This window comes from Phocoena phocoena, chromosome 2 (assembly GCF_963924675.1).
Source record: "Phocoena phocoena chromosome 2, mPhoPho1.1, whole genome shotgun sequence".
NCBI classification, from domain to species: Eukaryota; Metazoa; Chordata; class Mammalia; order Artiodactyla; family Phocoenidae; genus Phocoena; species Phocoena phocoena.
Genome location: NC_089220.1, coordinates 162,594,161 through 162,607,809, shown reverse-complemented (window position 1 = coordinate 162,607,809; position 13,649 = coordinate 162,594,161). Strand labels below are relative to the sequence as shown.

At 39.1% G+C, this 13,649-nt stretch overlaps 1 pseudogene; it reads left to right on the top strand.

Annotated features, from left to right (window-relative positions):
- Positions 1-13,241, top strand: part of LOC136118567 (E3 ubiquitin-protein ligase MARCHF2-like) — a 58,644-nt pseudogene extending 45,403 nt beyond the window's left edge.
- The last annotated feature ends 408 nt before the right edge of the window (positions 13,242-13,649 follow it).

Below are 13,649 nucleotides of genomic sequence, written 5' to 3'. Positions count from 1 at the left end.
AGTTTATATTTAGAATTCTGAGGATGCCTCATATTAATAAAACTATAACTATGAATATCTCAAGAATTAAGAAAATAAAAGATAAAGGAATCATCAAACTGAACTTTAAACAGCACCATAACATTACTATATTTTACAATGCTTGCTATATTAGTCTTAGTTCTTATAAACAGCTTACTGAACATTTCTTAATGTCATGAGGCATTTATTCTTTAAGCTAAACTAAGGTTATTAATATTTCCTTTTTTAATTCACTTATACCTTATCTCTAGAGCTCTTTGGAGACGTTAAAGTTTTGCTGCTTTGATTTTCTAATGGTGCCTTTCCCTGAGGCTGTTATCCAATAAAAAAGCAGATTAATCAGCACACTCAGAGAACACTGCTCAGTTTTTCTGAAATAAGCTAAGTAGCATCTCTAAGGTAGGCCAAGTCCTGAAAAAGAACTTTCCTAATACCTGCATAGCAATGTCAAGTACACTCAGAAACTTGCTTCAGGGAGTGGTACTTTTTATTATTTGTTTTGTTTTTTGTTCTTTTTGTTTTGCTTTTGGAATAAGTAATAAAAATGTGAATCAGTATGGAAGAAACTTTTTGCTGTAAGAACAAGCAACAACTTGAATTTGTCTATATAACAGCTGCATGAGAGGCCATGTTTACACAGTACAGGTATGCTACCTGCACCAGTTGGGGGTGGGGCAATATATAGTAATAACTCACATCTGATTTAGGTATCTTTGTTAGTACTTGCTGAAGTGTGGTTTAGAATATATGGTCTAGAATATAAATTGCTTATTTCTTAGTTTCCATTTCTGAATTGTAAGCTTCTTGAGGTTACGAGTGCCTGATTTGCTCATTACCTGATGTTCCTAGCCCACATCTTACATATTATAAGTGCTGCTCTAAAATATTAGTAAGTTTAACTAATAATTAGGTAACTTCAGACTTAATAATTATACATTAGAAATTATACACTATAAATTATTTAATGTCACTAAAATAAAACGTTTTAACATTCAAAAGGAATTCATGTTTGTTGTGGAATATTCAGAATATCTAGAATATAGTATAAGCCATAATAAGAAATAAAATTTTCATATAGCCTCACAAATAAGACATAGTTGTACATTCAACAATATTGAACACCACCAGGACTTAGGTAGCTCTTGCTCCAGGTGTGGGTAACATGGCTGAAAAGTTCTGACAAGCTCCTCCTGACTTTACAGAGCCTATGTTCCAGTGACAGACAACAAACAAAATTCAAAACTGCTGGAAGGAGCATGCTGTGGCACAAAAGTTCTGAAATGCCAAGAACTTGATATGCATGAAGCTTTTGTTGCTGGAAAAGGTAAGCAAAGGGTGAGATGGTACATGCAGGTGCTCATGCAGGCCACTGTTAAGAAGCTGAGTCCTTATGTACATAGGAAGTCACTGAAAACCGTTATGTAGGAAGCCGATGTGGCTTTATTGAAGAAAAAGCAAAAAAACAAAGGCAAAACCAAAGCAAACCACACTGGCACACTGGTTGCTGTAAAGAGAATGGGTGATGAAAACTGAAGAAAAGAGACCTGATAGGGAGTTCACTGCAATAATACATCTACCCAGGAGATGATGATGGCTTATATTAAAGGGGTAGCAGAGGAAAGGGAGAGAACGTGATAGGTTCAAGATGTACTTTGGAAACAAAACTAAGAAGACTGGCTGATAGATTAGATGTGGGGAGGAATCAAGAATGACCCTAGGATTTTTATCTGAATCACTAGGTAGACAATAGTTCTGTTTACTTAGATGGCAAGAACGGAAGAAGAAATAGTGTGGAAGATCCCTCTACCTGCCACACAGTTCCACTTCTCTCCTCCTTCTTTGGTAACAACATTCAGAGTTTATATTAAAGATGGAAATGGGTCCAGCTAAAACTATTTTTGCCTTCTTTTCCTTGCAGCTAGGTGTGTGCCCATTGGCTGGGTTCTGGCCAACAAAATATAATTGGAAATAACATGTGAGATTTCTGGAAAGTTTATTTCAAGCTAAGTGATGTTCCCTTTTCACTCTTTTATCTATCTTTCCCATCATCTTCCTCCTGAAACCTGAACATGATGGTGGTGTCCCAAGACCACTATGGATACTGAAATGATCTGAAAGATGGAGGCACCTGCCAAGACAGTGTGACTCAGAAACATAAAAAGAAACCTGATGACCAAGGAGGCTTCATAACAGCTTTGAATGAAGACCTTCAGCCCTCTCATATGAAAAAGAGAAAAAAATTATATTTTAAAGTCATTTTATTGATAGTTTCTTTTATTTGCAGCCGAATTCAATCTCCACTGATACCAACTGGCTTGAGGAGAGGGGTGAAAAATGAAGAACTATTTCTGAAACACTAAGTTGAGGTGTCTATTAGACATCCAAATGGACATGTCAAATAAACAACTGAATATAGAAATCTTGTCCTAAAATGAGAGACCAGCACTGGAGATATACATCTGGGAGCTACTGTTGAGTTAAAGCTATGGGACTGATAAAGGTTATATAGATAGAAAAGGGCCCAGTCCTGAACCCTAGGACACCCAGATTTAGGTATCTGCACAAGAGAAGGAGCTAGAGAATAAGGCTGAGAAAAGGAGTCCAGTGAGGTAGTAAGAAAATTCAAAGACTGTGGTTTCATAGATGCAAAGGAAGGAAAATATACTAAGATATAGGGAGTTGTCAATTGTACTGAATGCATTCAGTAGAGAATTGAATTCAATGTAGAAAGAGTACATGGGAGGGCTTTAGTTTCCTGCAATGTGGAAAAATACATATCCTGGAAAGCCTCCCAACAGAAAACTCAGAAATACTGGACAAAGTACAACACCTTCTTAAACAGGTAGCTAAGCTACAAGAAACTAAGGAGAATCCTAAAGGGTAGATAATGAAGAGGCATTAAAGAGGGACAAGCTGAAACTAAAACTGTTTGGTTGCCCTTGGGTAATTTGCCAATCACCACTTAAATTTTTCTTAAAAACTGAATAGATACAAAAATATTAAGTATTTGTAATATACGAAAATAATCATAACGAAATGAACACTTACAAATGCCTTTCAAGTCGCCTCTGAGCCCCCTTATACTAGCCTTTCCCCTCCTTGCTAAGAGTTAACCCTTTTCCCAAGTGTTATTACTACCTTCACTTAATAGCTTCATTAAAGCTGTGGCCCCCCCAAAAGTTACTATTTATAATGTGTTCATAGCAAGTTTTACTATGTTTAAATGAATTCAGTCTTTATGTTATTCTGCAACTTCATTTTTTTGGCTTAATTGTATTTTTCTGAGGTTTATCAATGCTGTTACATGAAGCCACAATTTAGTAACTGATGATAAAAGTAACACTGCAGTGCTGTGGGAATAAGATGGTTTTGTCAATAAATGTGCAGGCCAATTGGAAAATACAAATGAAACTTAGCTCCTACCTAACCCAGCTCACAAAAAATAGAATGGTGGCTTTGAGAACTAAATGTAAAAGTTAAAACAATCAAGGATCTAGAAGGTAACATCGAAAATCTTCATGACATCAGAGTACAAATATATTTCTTAAATTAGAGGCAAAACTTACTAGCCATAAAAAAGAAAGAGGACCACATTAAAACTAGAGATTTTTGTTCATCAAAAGATTACTAAGAGCATAAGAGAATGGAGAAAGTATATGCAACAGGTATTATCCAACGAGTTTGTAATGAATATTCAAATAATTTTTACAAACTGACAAGTTTGACGACCAATAGAAAAATTAGCAAGAAACCTGAAAAATTATAAGAAAAGGTCTTGACGTGATTAAACAGGAGGAATATGCAAGTAAAAACCACATGAGGTACACAATAGAATGACTGCAATTTAAAAATGACAATTCCAAATGTTGGAAAAGATCTGGAACAAAAGAATCTGTCATGCTGGTGGAATAATAAATTGATACAGAAACTTTGGAAAATTCACTGGCAGTTTGTATTAAAGGTAAGCATTCATATATCCTCATGCATGCTTCCATTCTTAGGTACATACCTAGCAAAAATGCATATATATGCATTGTTTACCCAGAGGCATGTCCAAGAATGTTCATGGCAACATTATTCATACAACTCCAAACTGTCCAAACTAGAAACAGACCAAACTGTCCATGAACAGTAGAATGGATAATTTTCAGAATACCCATAGAGCCAATACTTGACAATAATGAAAACTGTAGTAAAATGCAACAAAATGAATGAGTTTCACAAAATCAATGTTGAACAAAAAGCAAGACACAAGAGAATACATACTTACTATTCATTTTTAAAAAGTACAATAACATATGGTGTGAGACATAAAAAGAGTAGTTAACCTTCGAGAAGAAGGGAGGAGTAATGATTGGGAGAATCATGAGAAACTATGAGGGAAGTTTCTGGAGGGCTGGTGACATTTTATTTTGATCTGAGTGCTGTTTACATAGGTGGTCTTATTCATTTCTGCAATCTTAGCAACTGAGAATAGGGTTAACTATTCCAGGTTTGCATTAAATGTTTGTTGACTAAGTTTTGTTGAATTTAAGACGAGAGGAAGAAGCCTTTTAAATGAGATCATAGCTGTTATGTTACTTCAGCACTCCATAATATATCTCTACTGAAACCAAGAAACCAAAAGTGGTTTGCTTACGCTTCACAGATCCTTTTGAAAGCAAGGAAATGTTTGTCAACCATATACACTTTTATACTTTTTAAATTTTTAAATATTTAAAATTAGTAAATTAATAATTTCTGGAATTTTTTTTTTTGGCCACACCACACAGCTTGCAGAATCTTAGTTCCCCGACCAGGGATGGAACCCATGCTCCTGCAGTGGAGGTACAGAGTCCTAACCACTGGCCCACCAGAGAATTCCCAGGAAATTTTCTTATTCACATTATCTTTTTCCCTGACGATTACAAATAAATTAGGTAATGGGAATGAAAACGTACATCTGGTCACTAAATTGGCTTCTAGTGGGGATAAGGAAGTCCTAAATGACTTTCACTGAATTTCAGGAATGCAATGTTAAAGTTAGCTCTGGAATTTTTAGAAGGTGCCAGGAGAGAAAAATAAGAAAGCTTAAAAATGTTCCTAAAATAATAAGGCTTCCAGCTTCACACTAACAAGAGGTTCTAATGAATAAACTGGAATGCTTAGGAACTATTACAACATAACAAATGGAGAGTTAAAATATTTCCTTCTTCTAAATGCTCTCAGAAAAATAAACAGAAAAACACTTAAGAACTACTGAGCCATAAAAATTCAGGACATTTCAAATTTATGAAATATTAAGTACAGGAAGTATTGCACATGAAAAAAGAGTTCTCTAATCTTTTGTCTCCACGGTAAAGAAAGGAGATGGATTTCAAAGGGAAAAGGAAAAAAAACAAATTTGCACTTTTATGTTCTCCTTTCCCGTAATAAATAACAATTAAATTTCAGGTTTTCTATTTGCAGGTAAAGAGTGGATACTCTTCATTATGACAAGGTTGAGAAGGAAGGAAATCATCTGAACCTTCAATTATACTTTGAAGCAGATTCAGACTGCAACAATACTCTATAAACATTCAAACATCCTAAAGAGGCTATTAATAAATAATCGCCTGAGATTTAACAGCAATAACAACAACAACAAAATCCCAAATGCTCCATAACTACAGACCACTCTTCCAGCTCCAGGTAGCCACCTCCATGAGTATGCTCCTATTCAGAGGAACCAGGATTGTAAAGGATTTAGCTCAGTGCAACCATTAAACTCACTGAAAAACAGCTCAAAGCACATGTCCTATTGATGGGTATCTATATTGCCATTTATCATTGTCAGTATTATAACGGAACACACATCTCGAGAGGCAACTAAGCCTCACAGTTCAGAACACAAGTTCTAGAGCCAGACTGAGTATGAATTCTGCCTCCACCATTTATAAGCTATGACTTTGGGCCAGTTGTTCAACCACTCTGGCCTGCAAAACCATTAACTGTGAAGAGGAAATAATGTTATCTACCTCAGAGATCTATAGGGATTGTGATGGTTTATGTGTCAACTTGATTTGCCACAGGGCGCCAAGATTAAACATTATTTCTGGGTATGCTGTGAGGATATCTCGGGATGAGATTAGCATTTGGATTGGCAGACTCAGTAAAGTAGATGGTCTTCCCCAACAGGGGTGGGCATCATCCAACCCACTGAGGGCCTGAATAGAACAAAAGGAGAAGGATGGGGGAATTCATCTTCCACTGCCTCGCTACTCTAGCTGGGACATCACATTTCTTCTTCTGGCCTTGAACTGGGATTTATACCATCAGTGCCCCTATTTCTCAGGTCTTCACACTGGGTCTGGGTCTCTAGCTTGCAGACAGCAAATCATGGGGACTTCTTAGCGATCATAATTGCATGATCAAATTCCTCATAATATGAAACAAAACCAATAGGAGATATATACCTGGAGAACCCTAATACAGGGGTTAATGAGTTAATACATGTTATCTAGCACCTAGAAAGTCCTCAATAAGTTAATTACCATCGTTATTTTCATTACTATTACTGTGTAACCCAAAGAGCAGGAACAGCTCAAGGACTTATGAACTTTGTTCTAAGAAAGAAGGACAGTCAGTCATAATTAAATAGATTCAAGAAATCAAAACACATCCTGGAAACCAGGGCTGCTGTGGGGGCTGAGTGCGGAAGAAAGAATCAGTATCCAGAAAGGTCTTCCCCATGATTTCCTGGTCTTTAAAGGAGATATTCTACTAGCAGTAAGGCCATCCCAACTCTTTCTTGTGCACAGTGGGAAAAGATACAGGAAACCTCAGTGAGACGTCTCTAACCACTATCCACATAAAAGGAGAGAAAAAACACTGTGAGGCTGAGAGGTAACACCTTGAGGCCAGGTGGTGTGAGAGATGTATGATGATGAGTGAGCAATGGGACAGAGGACCCAGGTGAGGCCAGTGGAGGACAACCTGGCCACGTAGTCAGTCTTGCTTCCCACTAACAACTTTAAGGAGTTTTAACAATATTTTGTCAAACTGACGCCATCCCCTCTGTGAGCAACTCCCCACCCCCTACCCCTAGGTGATGGCAGATGCCTCAAGCCTTTCATGGGTAGCTAAGGGACGTAAGGCCAACCTCACTAACTGCTTGAGTTTCTGACTCTACTGTGCAACTTCTGCCGAAGATTTCAGGGTAAGGACTCATGGTAGGGAAAAATACCGCCTCAAGAGGGAGACTGCAAGGTGTGCAGACTTAATGAAGTTTGACTTTGACTAAAGGTAATGAAAACAGGGAATTGGGGTGATTTGTTTTCAAGCGCTTAGGACACAATACTCTCCTTGGTTATATGTTACCGAAAGGACTCACAACCAATGGAAGGTGAAGGGCGGAAGTCCTGGTTCTCACCCAGCATCTGATAAAGGTCTCCCCTTTGGGCTCATAATGACAGAACATCTCGTGAATATTTAAAAGGAAACACCTTTTTGGATACAGATTCAAATAAATGACCTCATTGTACAACAATGAACTCTTCTTTGCCAGGATCCCCTCCTCCTCCTCCCTGCTTCCCATATACTTCCAGGTTCTTTTGTAGGCACTGATCCATGTCACAGTTTTGAATATATATATATATATGTGTATATACATATATATGTGTATATACACACATATACATACACACACACATATATCCAGCTTTTTCCTGAGTGGGGTTGAGAGGGTAGGCATGGGGTAAAAATAATACACCTTTATCTTTCTTCACAAATTGTAAATTAACTCAATTTTCTAAGCTTCCCCCCCCCCCACCCCACCCCTTTTCTGTCTGTATCAACACAGAACTTGTTTAGCCAGAGGAGTCTGTTGTGGTGAGACTGTCAAATATGTGAATAGACTATTGTCAAACAGCCTTGAAAAAAACAAGTATTTGTTCACCATATGAAAGCACATTCACACAAACATCTACCAAATCACTGAGCAAATATTCTTAAAATCTGTAGTGAGATGGATGTTCTACATCAAGTTTACAACAAAACAACAACAAAAAACTCAAAATGTATTATACACGAGGCACCATGCTTAGCATTGATGTGGACACAAAGGTATGCAAAACCTGTACTGTCTAGGTATGCAGTAAAGCTATGAACTTGGGCCATTTGCTTAATGCCTCCTGGTGGGCTTCAGTTTCTACTTTCTTACAACAGGACCGAATTGTCACACCTCTGTGGTTGTAGCTACCCTTAAAATCAGCCTAACTAGAATGGTCAAACATATACACAGGAAATTTAGCCAATAATGTAAAAATACAAAGAATGTTAAGTGTGTGACGAGTGTTACTGCTCCTATACGAGTTCAGAGGAAAGAGTTCACTGCAGGCTGAGTGTTGCAGGGAAGGCTTCCAGGAGGAGGGAGGACCTCACCTGGATACTGAAGACAGAGTAGGCACTGGACAGCCACGAAGACAGGATAGGGAGTTCTATCAGTAATTTGGCAGAGCATTTGTGGGTGGTAAAGACTGGATGTGATAACATAAAAAGGAAGTTTTATTTAGAGTTAGCACAAGGTAGGTTTGGGGAAATGTATTGCAGTTTGACTATGATTCATCCATTCTCCACTTTTCTTTTGTATGAAAAATCTCAAACTAAGAAACACGCAGTGTTCTGTGGGATAAAATCATTCTGGCAATGCTATTGTTTATTTTTGTAATTTTCTAATTGTAGTATGTATTTAATAGAATATAAAACTGAAAAATCAGCTTTCATAACATTTTCCAATTTGCATTTTTTCATACAGTAAAAAAAATGCTAGCTTATATATTAATAAACCATCTTAAAGTACTGGACAATACTCAATATCAAATGAAAAATAATAATAATTTTGTAAAATATTATTAGTCTGCCAATCAACAAATGTTCATTTGGCACCTACTACATGCTAGGCTCCACAGTAGGAGCTGGGTCAGATATGAACAATAAATGCGTTCTGGCTGGAATAAGAAACACTGATTTGAAATGCTGAAGTGGGTGTGGAGAAAAGGGAACATTCCTGCACTGCTAGTAGGAATGTAGCTGGTGCAGCTACTGTGGAAAACAGTATGGACATTCCTGAGAAAATTAAAAATAGAATTACCATATGATCCAGCAATCCCACTCCTGGGCATATATACAGACAAAACTGCAGTTCAAAAAGATACACGCACCCCTATGTTCACAGCAGTACTATTCACAATAGCCAAGACAGGGAAACAACCTAAATGTCCATCAACAGATGAATGGATAAAGAAGATGTGGTATATACACATATACAATGAAATACTACTCAGCCATAAAAAAGAATGAAATAATGCCATCTGCAGCAACATGGATGGATCTAGAGATTATCATACTATGTGAAGTCAGTCAGAAAGAGAAAGACAAATACCATATGATATCACTTATGTGTGGAATCTAAAATATGACACAAATGAACCTATCTATGAAACAGAAACAGAATCAGGGACATAGAGAATAGACTAGTGGTTGCCAAGGGGGAGGGGGTGGGAGAGGGATGGATTGGAAATTTGGGATTAGCAGATGCAAACTAGTATATATAAAATGCATTAAACAACAAGGTCCTACTTTATACCACAGGGAACTATATTCAACATCCTGTGATAAACCACAATGGAAAAGAATATGAAGAAAAATGTATGTATGTACAACTAAGTCACTTTGCTGCATAGCAGCAATTAACACTGTGAATCAACTATACCAACTATACTTCAACAAAATAAAATAAAGTGTACATAACAAAACATGGTGCTCTGAATCTGACCTCTTGCATTTCCTCTAGGGGAGGTCTCTAAAACAGTGAAATGACCTTCTACGTAATAGACCTTGGATATTTATGTTCCAACACATATATAATTTTCACTTGTGGGACATAATGGCTCTGTAAGAATATGTTTATTTTTTGAATCTATTTCCTCTTTTACGATGCAAACTTTGAAGTGATATTTCATAAAGTTTCTGCCTTCTCAAATTTCAAGGCATATCTCCTCATTCACATGTGCCAAAATTTGATGAAAGTTAATTATTTCTGTGTATCCATCTGGTTCATGTCATTATACATCTCAATAAATAAATAACAATTAAAAAAAGAAACACTGGTTTGAAATGCTGGAGAGGGTGTGGAGTAAAGGGGATCCTCCTACACTGTTGGTGGGAATGTAACTTGGTGCAGCCACTATGGAAAACAGTAGAGAGGTTTCTTAAAAAACTAAAATTAGAGCTACCATATGATCCTGCAATCCCACTCCTGGGCATATATCCGCAAAAGATAAAAAAAACTAATTTGAAAAGATACATTCACCCCAATGTTCATAGCAGCACTATTTACAATAGGCAAGACATGGAAGCAACCTAAATGTCCATCAGCAGATGAATGTATAAAGAAGATTTGGTATATATACACAATGGAATACTACTTGGCCATAAAAAAGAATGAAATAATGCCATTTGCAGCAACATGGATGGATCCAGAGATTATCATACTAAGTGAAGTAAGTCAGAAAGAGAAAGACAAATACCATATGATATCACTTACATGTGGAATCTAAAATATGACACAAATGAACTTATTCTCAAAAATGAACTTATTCTTGAAACAGAAACAGACTCAGAAAACAAATTTATGGTTACCAAAGGGAAAAGGGGGTGGGGTAGGGATAAATTAGGAGTATTAGATTAGCAAATACAAACTACTATATATAAAATAGATAAACAACAGTGTCCTACTGTATACCACAAGGAACTATATTCAATATCCTGTAATAAACCATAATGGAAAAGAAGATGAAAAAGAATACATATATATATATTCAGATACATATCTATATATATCTGAATCACTTCACTGTACACCAGAAACTAACACAACATTGTAAATCAACTATACTTCAACAACAAAAACAAAAAACCCACTGGTTTTGAAATGAAGAATAGCTCAGTCAATAAAAACATTTAAATAGGTCTTTCTGATAACTGAAGAACGTTGCAATTTATATGTACTTTATCTCAAAGAAACCTAAAAATATTTTTTTACCTTGACTTATTAATACTGAATCTGTCTTGATACATAACAGTTAACTACACTACACAAATACATTTTTATACTTGCCAATGCAGAATATTTAAATTATGTTGATTATTCCTAGTTTATAGAGGTGACCAAACTTACCATACAACTGTTTCAAAATATCCACTGATTAGAAGGAAACGAACAAAAGTCTCATAGATATCTATGAGCTCCTTTTCCCTCATCTACAAAAGAAAAAGGTGGTGAGAGAATTCTGACATTACATCCTGTGAGAAAATTTTGTATCATGAATTTCGCAAGGCATAACCCAATCCCATCAATTTTCAGTGTTTTTGGATTTTCCTTGAAAAAACAAAAACTACAGCTGCAGGCACACACAAGGCTAACTGCAATAGCTCCTTCTCAGGGAAGAATTTGTTAAAGGAAATAGATTCTAATGGAGGCATGGTCCTTCTGCTTGTTCCCTACATCCCTTTCCTTCCTCGCTTCTCAAGGACTTTTCTTCTATAATTATATTCTCTCAATTGACAAAAATGTCCACTAGTTTTCTCCTACAAGTGACTAAATGTTTAAATTCTAATTATTTAACCAAGGTGTTTAAGGTCAGCATTAATAATGGTGCCTACCTGTGTGTGTGTGTGTGTGTGTGTGTGTGGAAGGAGGGGGTGGAGTGGGGGGGCTGGGGACATGGGAGAGAGGGGTGCAGACCTGGCAAATGGGGGACAGAGACGGGAGAGGGCTTCTCACTGTTTATCTTTCAAATGCTTTTTGGTCTTTGAAGCACATAAGTATAGACCCTTAACAATCAATCAAGCAGTCAATCACTCAATAATACCTAATAACAGCAACAATAACAACATAACTGGAAATTTAAAAGAAATTGTTCTCCAATCTCTGTAGGATTATTAGAATGGAGCTATGTAAGAGTTGTAACACGTAGCACAAGTTGCTGGTTAAATCTGTAAATTAGACACGAAACTTCAATTGCGGACTTCTTCCATAAAATATTTAGCATATGCATTTTTAAAATTTGTTCTTATCATGTTTTTAAATATTCACTAATCTGCCACGTTAACAACATCGGCCATCTTTCCCCACGGGAAACACCTCAACCCTAGGGCCATCACCCTTTAAGCAAAGAGCACCAACCCAATGCCTCACAGCTTCAACTATGAAGGCTGCTGCATTAGCTCAATGTATCGCAATAACTTACCGCTTTGGATACTTAACTGGTGTCCGGACGCAGGTGGAGGAGCCGGTGCGGTGCTACGGACTCGCTGCAGCCAGAGGGGACCTGGAGGAGAAGAGGGACGTGCGTGGGCAACCGGCCACGGCTCAGGCTCCTAGGACCATGGGCGTCAGGCTTTGAAGACACGAGGGTCCCTGCGTCCATGAGGAAGTGACTGCTCCGGCAGCCCTGCCTTTTCCATGGTATTGAAGGCCAAGAGCCTCAGGCCACCCCAGTACGCGCAGGTAAGTTCAAGGGGTGGCCTGCTCCTCTCAACCGGCATCCAGGCCTTGGACGCGCCAAGAGACGGGCCCTTCTACGGCTCTGCCGGGACGGAGCGAAGGGAGAGAGCTTGCGGTTTCCGCAGGCTGCACCGGCCCACTGGGCCCAGTGCACGAGAGCTGTTCAGAAAGGTGGTTCTCCTCGTCCACCACCAGCTACTGGAGCTCTGCCACACGGTGTTTGTGGCGGAGAAGTGGCCCAGCTCCTCACAGACGGTTTGAAGGCCCCAGGGCCTCGCACAAAGAAGCAGACGCTCTGCTGCGACCAGGAACACTTCCAGCTCTTTATGCCGCTGGCCGCCATCTTGGCTGGCAAGGCGAACGCGGGGCGCGGCTTACTTCCGGCTCCACCTCCGCCTCGAGGCCCGGGGCTCACGCCTCACCCTGGCGCTCTTCGCCGCTTGCAGCCTCTGACGCCGCTTGCAGCCTCTGACGCCGCTTGCAGCCTCTGACGCCGCTTGCAGCCTCTGACGCCGCTTGCAGCCTCTGACGCCGCTTGCAGCCTCTGACGCCAGTCTCCTTCCGCTGCCAAGCCCAGCTGTTCTCCGAGTGGAGAAAGTGCGCTGAAGAGCCCGGGTATGCATGGCTTCGAGGTACCCAGCTCAGCTCGCTGGCGTCTGGACTCCTGAAGAAGGCAGCGGAGGAGACGCCGTGAGAAGGCCGGACTGGCAGGTGCAGAGGCAGCTGGTGATGCCCCGGCGTTTGGAAGGACAGAAACTGCATGACCCTTCCTGCGTGGCTAGAATGCTTCTTAGGCCAAACGATGCCAAGCAGAGCCTATTTTGTGACCTTGTGTGAAGATATTTTCAGATATTTTTGCGCACCGTTGTACATAAGGAGGGCAGATGGACGTGGTCGTGAGCTTCTGACGGAGCAGGTACCCAGATCTCATTCTAAGGTCCACTTGACCCCTTCCAGGCCAGCAGGTGTGGCCACAGGTGAGATGAGGGTGCCCATCAGGCGGGGAAGTTATACAAGCCTCTTGCGCTTCTCTGCACCGCAGGCTTGCTTTCCTGACACCTTCGGCTGTAAATTGCACCGCATTTCAAAAACCCACCCCAAT